Source organism: Xyrauchen texanus, chromosome 25 (assembly GCF_025860055.1).
Source record: "Xyrauchen texanus isolate HMW12.3.18 chromosome 25, RBS_HiC_50CHRs, whole genome shotgun sequence".
NCBI lineage: Eukaryota > Metazoa > Chordata > Actinopteri > Cypriniformes > Catostomidae > Xyrauchen > Xyrauchen texanus.
The window spans coordinates 28,786,150-28,798,437 of record NC_068300.1 but is presented as its reverse complement, the minus strand read 5'-3'; positions in this window follow the sequence as shown (position 1 = coordinate 28,798,437).

Here is a 12,288-nt window from a genome sequence, read left to right as displayed (position 1 = left end):
TTGTATTCCCAGGCGATACATGCCAGGATAAAGTAGGGATTTTCCTCTCCAGGATCAGGCTCAGCATTTGGAAGGCGGCAAATAGCCAGCGGGTACTACATTTCTATGTCCTATAATAAAAGGACAACATGAATCTGAGATAGAGTGTGAAAGAGATGAATAAGAGTGCAGTGACTTCCTGCTGATCGGCTGCGTTCGTCCACTTCCATCGTGTTGTGATTGCTTTGTTATCCTCCCACTCCTTACCAATAAACCTGCTAGAACTTTCTCAAGTTTTGAGAAACTTTTTCTCTCTCTCTCTCTCGTTCTCTCTCGTATTCATGCCCCACTTACTCTCATCTGAAACTCTCTCTGATTATAATTGAGAAAAACACCCGTTTTCCACACCAGCTCTGTAGTGTGTAAACTCTCTCTCATTTTTCCAGTTTCTTTTATGTCATATCAAGCAAGGAATTATTGTTATTCTTATTTATATTGTTGAATATGATTTATGAAAAATCTGATTCTGGGGACAGTAGGTGGTAAGTTCTTCAGCTAAACTTGGCCTGTCTCTGCATATACTGTTCATTAAAGCTGCTAGTTTAGAAACTGTGAGAAGTCTGTTTCTCAAATTAGAGTCTCTGATGTTCTTGTCATTTTTCTTGTGCATCTGGGTTGTCCACTTCTCTCTCTCTGTCCTGGTTAGAACGAGTTTGTTTTATTCTTTCAAAACAGAAGTGCATTGAATAGCCTTCATCTCTCAAAAGAACAATAGATTGATGAATTTGAAGATACATTTTTCTTTTTGGTAAATATTTAAAACCAATTCATCCTGGTTCAGAAGTTCTGCAACCTCCTTTCTAAATGGTTACTGGTTAGAACAGAATAAAAGAATGGTTAATAATGTTCTTTTTAAAGTGAAAGATACTACTACCTTTAAGGTGGGTGAAATAACAGCCATGTTGTCAGATCTTCCAACAGAAACATGATCTGGAAAAACAAGCTCAAAATAAGCCACTTAAGATAAAATAAACCCAAAATAAGATAAAATAAACCCAAATCTGCATTAATGTATCATATTTAACAATAATTCAGTTAAGACTTGGAAAGAACTGAGAAATAAAAAAATGTCCTCTATTTTTTCCTTGTATCTGGATTAACCGTGCATGTATATGTATTTATACATAATAAAGCATACATAGTTGTTTAAAATGTTTTAATTCACATAATTCAACATCCATAATGCACAATTATGCAAAGAAATGTGTGATGCAGCAGTTTCCTTCAGGATCAAAGCTTCAGATTTTCAGGAAATATAAAGTGGTGTAGTTCCATATATTTACTGTGATAAACCCTTTGGCCTTTGGTTTCATAAATAAAATATTGGAACAAAATTAACCGGTTATAACCGGTTACCAACATTTAAAAAAAAATGTTTTCATTCTGGAATAATTGAAAATCACTGTTGTGAGCAGGGTAGGGCTGAGAGGCGTCTTGGCAGGGCAACGCCGGAAGATAAGTGGCGAATGAGTGGCGGGCATATTTAAGGAGAGGAGACGGGGCAGATGAGCGAGCGAGAGAGAGATGCATGAAGCTGATTATGTGTAGTGTTGACATGAAAAGTCAATGGAGTTTATTTGTAGTGAAGCTGAAAAGAGTAACATAGTGTGTAGCAGTGTGCTATTGTGTAAAAGTTTTCAATAAATGTTTATGTGTTTTGGCTGGCCCCAGCTTCCTCCTTTCCACGAACTGTTACAGTGGTGCTGAAAGGATGCGCCATCATGGGGTCCTTGCCGCTGACTGAGGATCGCAACGCTGAGGGAGTGCTGGATCCAGTGGCGTTGGAGCTCTGCATCAACCGACAACCGAAAGGGATGGCTGAGGGGTCCAGTGTCATCCCCTGGCATCGCACACAGAAGCAGTACAGTGAGCTGAGGGCCAGTTGACAGCATGTCTGGGGCCGTAGAGCCTGTCTTTCTCTCCTCTCTCTCTCTCCTCTCTGCTTTCTCCTCTTTCTCTCTCTCTCTCTCTCTCTCTCTCTTTTCTCCCCCTCTCCTCTCCCTCATCCTGTTCTCACTCCCAGGCACATGGGGTTCAGACCCGGAGACCATCCTGACGTGTCAACAGTAGAGAATTCCTTGACCTGAGTTTGGCGATGGGGGTACGTGGTAGGGTGCTGAGCGGTGTCTGGGCACAGCGAGGCTGGGAAGATAAGTGAATGTGGTCCAGTTGTGTGCCACACCGGTCTTGTGTTCCAGTGAGGGGCGCGGGAGTATTTAATGAGAGGAGAAAGCGGCAGACAAGAGAGAGAAATGCACAAAGGTGAAGGTGTGCAGTGTTGAGCTGAAAAGCCAACAGAGGTTATGTGTAGTGAAGCTGAAAAGCATAAAGTAGTGTTATTGTGTATGGCTGAAAAGTGCAACAATATATGTCTATATGTTTTGTCAAGCTGGCCCCAGCTTGCTCCTTTCCATGGACTGTTATAATCACTTTGTTCCCATTTCAATTACGTTCTGCAAAACAATTTGTTCGTTTTCAGTCTTTGAACCGTTCTTAGTCCCTGAGTAGCACAATCATTTTAACCATTCTAACAAAAATAAATGTTACTTTAGTACTAAGTTAACACATTAAATGATTTAGTTTGGATTATGTGACATTATTTTCTTTGTATACTGTAATAATGACATATCAAAATGGATCTCATAAAATCAAAAGTTGCTTCAACTAAGTATTAGTTCAGGGATGTGCACACTTGTGCATTTAAGTTATTCTAAGTTTTTTTATATATATTTTTTTCCTCTGAAATGTGTCACTTTGTTTTTCTGTGGCATTGCAAAGGTTGTAATTTTTACATTAAAGTTGCAAAACGTCTGATATGATTTATCTATATTTAATTTTTTACATCACAAAAACCTGCTGCTTTAACAAGGGTGTGTAGACTTTTTATATCCACTGAACACCTGTGTGGGAAACTGACTGCATTCATCCACTAAAAATAACTTTTACACTGGTTGGTTAAAATATATATATTGTTTTGCCATATACTGTATGTAGTACTTGGTTTTATATTTTATTAACTATTGCAATGACATTCCTACATTTTAAGTGTGACTTTAGCGTCCAAATACTTTAACACAAGACTGTAAACTTTAACACAAGACTGCAAATGCTTTTCTTTGTTAGTAAGGGTATGAAAGCTTCTTTCCGATTGCTAATTGGAAGACATTTAGGCATGCTTGTCTCATCTTCTGTATCATTACAGTCCCTATAGGAGAGAGTTGTTTATCTTCTCTCATGTGTTTATTGCTGACAGTGTCTGGAGTGATTTTCAAATTGCCATTTCACCACTAATGAGTAGGTAGATAGGTTGAATAAATTGTGTTCGCTAAATTATTATGGGTACATTAAATTTGTTCATATTTTGTTATTAGATCAGAAGGAGCTGTTGATATAGTGCCGTATTGAGATTATTTTATTATTATCATTATTATAATTTTTTTTCACACAGTGATACTAAACTAATTATCAGTGATAGCACCTTCTATAAGGTCTGGGTTCATGTTGAAGGCTTATAAGACACATGAACATGGAGGGAAACATGAAATCACATGACATGAAACAGGAACTAGAATTTCAAAATAAAAGACATGTAAAACATGAACCAACAAAATACACATAATCAGTCATAATAAGCCAGCTTTCTACATATACCAAAAGGTTTTTTTTATTATTATGATTATTACTATTATTATTATATTTTGTATATTGCCTCATCAGTTTCTTGCTGGCCAGGGTTTGGAAGCCCAAGTGAGTTACAAATTATTCTGCTGAACTGTGGCAAAACAGCTCAAACTCTTGCAACCACAGTGTTCATCTAGGCTTCTATATTTATCAGTTGAAAAAGGTGATAAAATACCAGTTCTGGGTTTTTATTGGCTTTGTCTGAAGTGCAAAATTACACAACAGTTTTTTGTCATGTTTCACGTTGTTAAAATAGCCAAATCTATTGGATATGTCTCCCCAATTTTCTCATAGCAATGAATAACTATGGTAACAGGGAATCGATTTCCCCCATGCTAAACCATGCTCCCAGTGTATGACTGCATAAAAACCAGAGAGCAGAACAAACAAAACATGTCTGACGAGTTTGTAGTCAATAAATAGATGCATTTCTATACCCAGCCTTATAATTGTTTGAGTCCTTAATCAAACAGAGAGATGAAGGTAGCTACAGGCACACCATGTCCTACTGAGATACTAAACAATACGCATTAAAAGTTATCTTTTCCATGTTAATCAGAGTGTTTGTCCAAAGCAGCTGCAAAGGGTGACGTAACATTCTGTGGATCACTTGTTTCTCTATTTGGTGTCACGCTGTGAGTCACATCCTCTATGAAGTGGCACCGGTCCAAAATATTTCTCACAACATTATATTGAAGCCAGCTTTTCACTTGCCGGTTAAAACTACCTGTTCTCTTACGAGAGGTTCTCTCGTATTGCGTAAGCTAGCTTACGCTACGGGAAAGATTCATCTTTTCTGAGATATTGAAGCCAAAAAATTATCCTTAATTTTTGTATCCATTGTCAACGCAGTGCGGCAGCTGCAGACCTTGAGCGAGCTAGCTAGCGAGCTCATAGGTTGCTCTGCGGCAACTGCTGCAGCCTATAGACGAGCTTGGGCGAACTCGCATCCAATGAGAGGCGTCCGCGCGCTCACTGCATCAAAGCCCGCCAAAATGGGCGTGACTAGAGTGCATATAAGCGTAGTTCGTAGGCTGGAACCCTGATTTTCATCTCTTCAGCGAAGCTCTCCGCATCGCTGACCTGGAAGCCGCGTCGCCGTTTGAGGGGCATCTAGCAAGCGTGGACAGCGCTAGAAGAAGCCGGCCGTCTCAGCCACCTTCAGCCATCCTGCGAGCTACGCCATCCGACGACGTATCCTTTTATTCAGCAAGCTAGTTCTCACGAACTATTCACAAAAGAGTACGAGCGTCTTTTTCAAGATGCCTCGCTCCACTTGCGCCTCATGTCGCGCCCTTCTCAGCACAGGAGACTGCCACATCATCTGCGCTCTCTGCCTGGGACTGGGGCACGCAGAGCTCGCCCTCACTGAGGGCGGATGCGATTTCTGCGAGGAGCTACCGATGTCGACCCTGCAGGCTCGACTCGAAGCGGTCAAAGCAGAAACCGCCGCGCCGCCTTACCCTCAGCCGCGCAGGAAGAAGCGCCGCTCACAAAGGCTGCCGGAAACTGTGGTTGAAGCGACTGCCTCGCCGGAGCCTCTCCCTCGAGCATCGCTTTCACCCTCCCCGCCCCCGGGACGCGCAGTTGCCGCCGAGCGGCCGCACTGCTGCCATCTCGGATGACGAAGCGGAGGATAAGGGCCGCTGTTCCATCATGGCTTCGGACAGCGAGGAGTGGACAGGCTCCCAAGCCTCCTCCTCAGCCCAGGAATCCAGCAGGACCCGCGCCGGAGTCGAAGGGGAGTTAACACGCCTCCTCACACAGGCCGTCGACCGCCTCGGGCTCGAGTGGTCACCGCCCCTGAGCAGGCACCCAACAGACTCGACGGCTGCTTTCTTCAAAGCCATCGCCGCTCTACACCCGCGGCCCGGGCCGCTCCCTTCCTGCCGGAATTACATACGGAGCTTGCAAAGTCGTGGAACGCTCCTTTTTCAGCCAGGACCCGTTCACACGTCTCCACCTCTCTCGCGTCGGTGGACGGCGCCACTGAGAGAGGCTACTCCTCCATCCCCCCGGTCGAGGACTCGGTAGCAGCACACCTTTGTCCGCCCTCCGCGAGATGGCGTTCCAAGCCTGTGCTCCCGTCTAAGGCCTGCAGAGCGACTTCCGCCTATGTTGGCCGCGCCTATTCCGCTGCCGGCCAAGCCGCATCTGCTCTGCACTCAATGGCCGTTTTACAGATCCTACAAGCAGACCTTCTTCGGGAGTGGGATGAGAAAGGCAGGCACCCAGAGGCTGTTACTGATCTACGAAGCGCGACAGACCTCGCCCTTCGCGCTACCAAAGCTGCAGCCCAAGCTCTAGGGAAGTGCATGGCCTCGCTGACTGTGACCGAGAGACACTTATGGCTAACACTAGCCGACATGGGAGAAGCAGAGCGCTCCACGTTCCTCAACGCACCGCTCTCTCCAACCGGTCTCTTCGGCTCCGCGGTGAGTGGCATTGTTGACCGCTTCTCAGAAGTCCAGAAAGCCACCCAAGCCATGAACCTCTTCCTGCCGCGTCGCGCTAGCTCCTCTGCAGGCCGCTCACGTGATCAGCCTCCTGCACGAGCCTCTTCACAGCGCCCAGTTCAACAATCTCAGACTTCTCAGCGTCGACAGGGCGGCCGCCCTCGATCGCGCTCAGACAGCCGCCGCAGACCGCCGCCCCGCGGCCTCGATCTAAGGTAACGCTGAAACCCGAGCAGCCGAAGTCTTCCTAACTGTGTTGAACAAACGACGGCTCAGTCCGCCGCGGCCGGACCACTGTCAAAGCTTTACCCCCTGTCAGTCCCCTTCTCTCAGGCTACTACAGTGGTGAATTTAGCAGCCAACAAGCCGGTGACACTGCCCGCTTGCTCTGCACTCAAACGCCGTTTTCACGGCGACCCAAATAAATCTTGTAAAGAGCAAACATGTCTTATGTGTAGAAAAAGTGCCCACAACCCAGTGTTCGCCTCTACACACAAGCATAACACATCCCGTGCCCCTATCAGAGCACGCTCTCATAAAGCGGTTACTGAACCGCTCGAGCGTCAGAGTCAATGAAGGCGCTCACAAATGCATGCGCGCGCCATTCTCTGCCCGCTCTGTCACACGACCAGCCCTATGTGTAGAAAATGTGCCCACAATCCAGTGTTCACTTCTGCACACAAGCACTGCATGTCTCGTGTCCCCACCAGAGCACGCTCACATAAAGCGGTTACTGAACCGCTCGAGCGCTAGAGTCAATAAATGCGCCCACAAATGCGTGCGTGCGCCCATTCTCTGCCCGCTCTGTTACACGGCCAGCAACCATTCCTCTGTGTGTAAGTCCCGTGCCCATGACTATGCTTGCGCATCACGTAACAGTTGTGACTCTTTCCCCATTCATTCCAATCGGAAGTCACTCACAAAACAGCCTGTTCATGCTGTCTGCGAGCAATCATGCATGAACACACTAAACGCGCTCACACATTTTGTTCAGCGCTCTGTGTGCGGCAATCAGAGCGAATTGGCCATTCACCCTCTAGCGTTACGCTTCAAAGCGTGGGAAGCTATTCCAGGGATATCCAAGTGGGTGTTAAGCACAATACAACAGGGCTATTTGCTACAGTTCGATCGCCGCCCCTCGCTTCAGAGCGCGGCTCGAAACCACTGTGAACACGGAAGCAGCGTGCATGCTTCGTTCAGAAATAGCAAGCCTTCTGTGCAAAAGGGCCATAGAAAAAGTGCCACCCTCTCTGAGCGAGTCGGGGCTTTACAGCCGTTATTTTCTTGTTCCCAAGAAAGACGGCGGCCTCAGACCCATATTAGATCTCAGGGTTTTGAACAAGGTGCTTGCAAAAGACCGTTCAAAATGCTTACAATCAGGAAACTCCTCGCGCATGTGCTCAGGGGACTGGTTTATTTCTCTCGATCTGAAAGATGCATACTTTCAGATTCAGATAAATCCCGTCACAGGCCATTCTTGAGATTCAGCTCGACGGCCAGGTTTATCAATACACCGTCCTTCCGTTCGGCCTGTCCTTAGCACCCCGTACTTTCACGAGCGCATGGATGCTGGCGCTCGCACTCCTGCGGAGTCAGGGTTTGCGAATTCTGAACTATTTGGACGACTGGCTGATTATGGCTCAGTCACATATGGAGCTTCTGTCTCACAGAGCAGTTCTCCTCAGCCATCTGAACAGTTTGGGTCTTGCAGTCAATTGGACCAAGAGCTCACTACAGCCCAGTCAGACCATTTCCTTCCTGGGAATAGAACTAGACTCCGTGGCAATGACGGCTCGCTTATCTACACAGCGCTGACGCTGTGTTCAGCGACTAGCCGCATCTTTTCAGATGAACAGCCTCACGCCTCTGAAGAAATTCCAGAGAGTGCTAGGTTACATGGCCTCAGCCGCAGCAGTACTTCAGCTGGGTTTACTGCACATGCGCCCGCTTCAGCATTGGCTAAATACCCGGCGTCTCGCCGGGCTTGGGCCACAGGCCGCCAGCCCATCAAGGTGACTCAGACCTGCATATCAGCTCTGCAGCCCTGGACAGTGGCCGAATGGTATCAGCGGGGAGTGACAATGGGAGCTGTATCTCGCCGAAAAGTCATCTCGACAGACGCGTCCAACACGGGTTGGGGCGCGGTCTCGCGAGGGCTCTCCGGTTTTCGGCCTATGGTCAGTTCAGGAAAAGCTCCTTCACATAAATTGTCTGGAAATGATAGCGGTCGAGTATGCGCTCGTGCGCTTTCTCCCGGTCATTCAGGGTCACCGCGTCCTGGTCCGTTCGGACAACAGATCTGTGGTATCCTACCTAAACCGTCAGGGCGGTGTCAGATCCAGGAACCTCTTCCATCTGACAAAACGCATACTGAGTTGGTCCCAGTGCCACCTGCGCTCGCTGAGGGCGACGCACGTGCCAGGCCACCTGAACGACGGCCCGGACAGACTGTCCAGAGACAATATTCCCCCAGGGGAATGGTCCCTGCACGCTCAAACAGTCCAGACGTTATGGCACCTATTCGGCAGAGCAGAGATAGACCTCTTTGCGTCCAAAGAGAACTCTCACTGCCCAATATTTTTCTCGAAAGCGAGGACGCGCTGGCCCAGGACTGGCCCAGACGCCCGCTTTACGCCTTCCCTCCCGTCTCGCTATTGCCACAGGTAATGCAGAGGATCAGGAAGCAGCGTCACTCGGTGCTCCTCATAGCCCCGCGTTGGGAGAATCAGACATGGTTCCGGAGCTTACGCAGCTGTCACTGACAGCGCCGTGGCCCATCCCAGTGAGAGCAGATCTCCTCTCTCAAGCTCGCGGCACAATCTGGCATCCCCACCCAGAGCGCTGAGCGCTGCATGCGTGGGTGATCAACGACTACCCGTCGCTCTGCCAGAAGGAGTAATAAACACCATCATACACACTAGAGCCCCTTCCACGAGAAGACTCTATGCGTCAAAATGGTCTGTGTTCTCAAAATGGTGCACCGACAGAGACCTGGACCCACGGACATGTGGGGTGTCGTCGCTGCTCGTATTTCTACAAGAGCTGCTGGATAAGGGCAGATCCCCATCCACGCTCAAAGTGTATGTGGCGGCCGTTGCGGCGTTTGCTGCACCCCTGCACGGCCAGTCATGGGGTAAAAACGAGCTGGTCATCCGCTTCCTCAGGGGAGCTAGAAGGATGAACCCCGCGCCCCCATCGGTTCCTATCTGGGATCTTTCTATAGTTCTCGAAACTATGAAAGCCCCCTTTCGAACCACTTCAATCCGTGGATTTGAAATACCTTTCACTCAAAACCGTTTTCTGACTGCCCTGTCATCAGTCAAACGTGTGGGAGACCTTCACGCGCTGTCTGTCAGCGCTGCGTGTCTTGAGTTTGGACCAAGTGACTCCAAGGTCATTTTAAAGCCTAGACACGGCTATGTTCCCAAGGTGATCGGTACTCCTTTCAGAGCACAGGTCATTTCCCTATCGGCGCTGCCAGCACCGGATAGCGAACGCGACGCCAATCTCCTTTGCCCGGTCAGAGCACTGAGATTGTATACTGCGCGCTCCGCTGCTTTCAGACGCTCCGAGCAGCTTTTCGTTTCGTTCGGAGGGCGCACCAAAGGTCTCGCCGCCTCGAAACAGACACTATCTAGATGGATAGTGGACGCTATTGCTGCTGCATACGCGTCAAAAGACCTGCCATGCCCGTTGGGCATTAGGGCTCACTCCACTAGAGGCATGGCATCCTCGTGGGCATGGTCCAGCGGAATTTCCATTCACGACATATGTGTGGCAGCGGGATGGACTTCCCCTCCACCTTTGTCAGATTTTACAATATGGAAGTGCCCGCTCTGCAGGCAAAACTACTAGCGGTTTAATACGCTACAGCTCCCCTGGTGAGCTGCACTGATGGGACACATTCCACACAGACCGGCACCGCCGCTTTGTCGTTCCCGTCCTACTATGTGCTTATGTATTACACAATCAATGACCCGCATTCTTGCCGGCCAAATATTATTTCCCCACTCATAAGGGCTCCCCGGGTCCCCCTTAATTCCCTGGGGCTCATACAGTGGATGCTTGGCGCGCACGGCGTTGACAATGGGTTCCCGTAGCGTAAGCTAGCTTACATAATACGAGAGAACCTCTCGTGAAGAGAACGTATCGGTTACCTAACGTAACCTCGGTTCTCTCTAGATGAGGGAACGAGTATTGCGTAGCCGGCCGTGCTCGCGCCACGAGCGACTTTTCGCTTCAGTCAATGAAAACCAGGGTTCCAGCCTACTGAACTACGCTTATATGCACTCTAGTCACGCCCATTTTGGCGGGCTTTGATGCAGTGAGCGCGCGGACGCCTCTCATTGGATGCGAGTTCAGCCCAAGCTCGTCTATAGGCTGCAGCAGTTGCCGCAGAGCAACCTATGAGCTCGCTAGCTAGCTCGCTCAAGGTCTGCAGCTGCCGCACTGCGTTGACAATGGATACAAAAATTAAGGATAATTTTTTGGCTTCAATATCTCAGAAAAGATGAATCTTTCCCGTAGCGTAAGCTAGCTTACGCAATACTCGTTCCCTCATCTAGAGAGAACCGAGGTTACGTTAGGTAACCGATACGTTTTTAACAGAGAATGTTTACACCTACCGTCGTGAAGGTCTCTTCAGAAGGAGGTCTTTCACACACCCATCCATTTCACTAGCAAGATGAAAGCTTAAGCTGAGGTATCATGTTATCTAGTTATCGTGAAAAGAGAGTTATATTGTCGTAAACATTAGCTAGCTAGCAAGATAAATAACTCACCGACTGTAACTGCCAAGGTGTCCCGAGTAATCTCTCCACTAACAGCGGGACGATGTACCAGCACACCGTCCATGATCTCGAACCATGAAAATTAGCTTTGTTCATTGTGTGTATTTTCCTTGGGCAGAACCTTACATGTTTCCTTAATAGCAAACAGGATAAAAATTAATACCTGGAAATTTTTATTTTATAAAGTTTAGTTTGTACATAAACTTTCTTTATATATATGTGTGTGTGTGTGTGTGTGTGTGTGTGTGTGTGTGTGTGTGTGTGTGTGTGTGTGTGTGTGTGTGTGTGTGTGTAAAAGGATACACTTAAAATCTTCATGGAAAAAATCTTCAAGTATTAAACTGAATATAAGATTTTCAAGGAGCCAAGATCCATACATTCATCCTTCATTTGGAACAGGTGAAATTGCAGCAATTGAGCATTGGAATTAGCACAAAGACTAAAAGTCAGAGATGGGACCAAGTCATTGTTTTGCAAGTAACAAGTAAGTCTCAAGTCTTTGCATTCCGGTCTCAATTAAATTCCCATCAAGACAGGCAATTCCAAGTCAAGTCCCAAGTCCTCAACTTGAAGCGTCAAGTCTTAAACAAGTCATTAGTGTTCTTTGCCCAAATTGGTGTCCAAGTATTAATTACTATAGTAATTACACCATACTTAGTATTAGCACATTTTAGCACATTGTATGAACTTTTCAGATGGTCCCTCACCACACCCTCCACAGCATCAGCAGGTTTTAGCACAATGTGTGGCTTTACCCCTTACCCACCGTAGGCTAAATTTCCTGCTTATTGTTAAATGAATGATCTGGAACTGTTTGTCGTGACACTATCTGACCAGTTTAAAAACTAGACAAATTTCATCCTATGTTGATTCGATATGGGATGCATCATTTCATCATTCGATCCCATATTTTATGGGATAGGTGGCAACCGTTGGTCAACATTGCATCTTACATTAACAAGACATGCAAAATACTTCATCCCAAAACTGTAGATGCAGTGCACTGAGCTCTGTGGAACTAAGTAGCTAGCAAGCTAACCTAGCTAACACAATAAGTTAAATGCTTCTGAACCATATCTGATGTGAAAATGTTAACAATCTCAACTTACCTCTGTGGGTTTTCAGATGAATCGCAAAATTGGACATTGTTGATAAAGCATCTGTAATTTTTAAACCACATGTGCTACATGTCCTTTTGTTGCCTTCAATATTGTATTCTTTATATCCAAATGAAAGTACATTTGATCTAATTTTGGCTGTGTTATCCTTTAATGCGCAATCTTGAAACATGGAAATGAATTGTTTAGTGGGAAAATGAATCG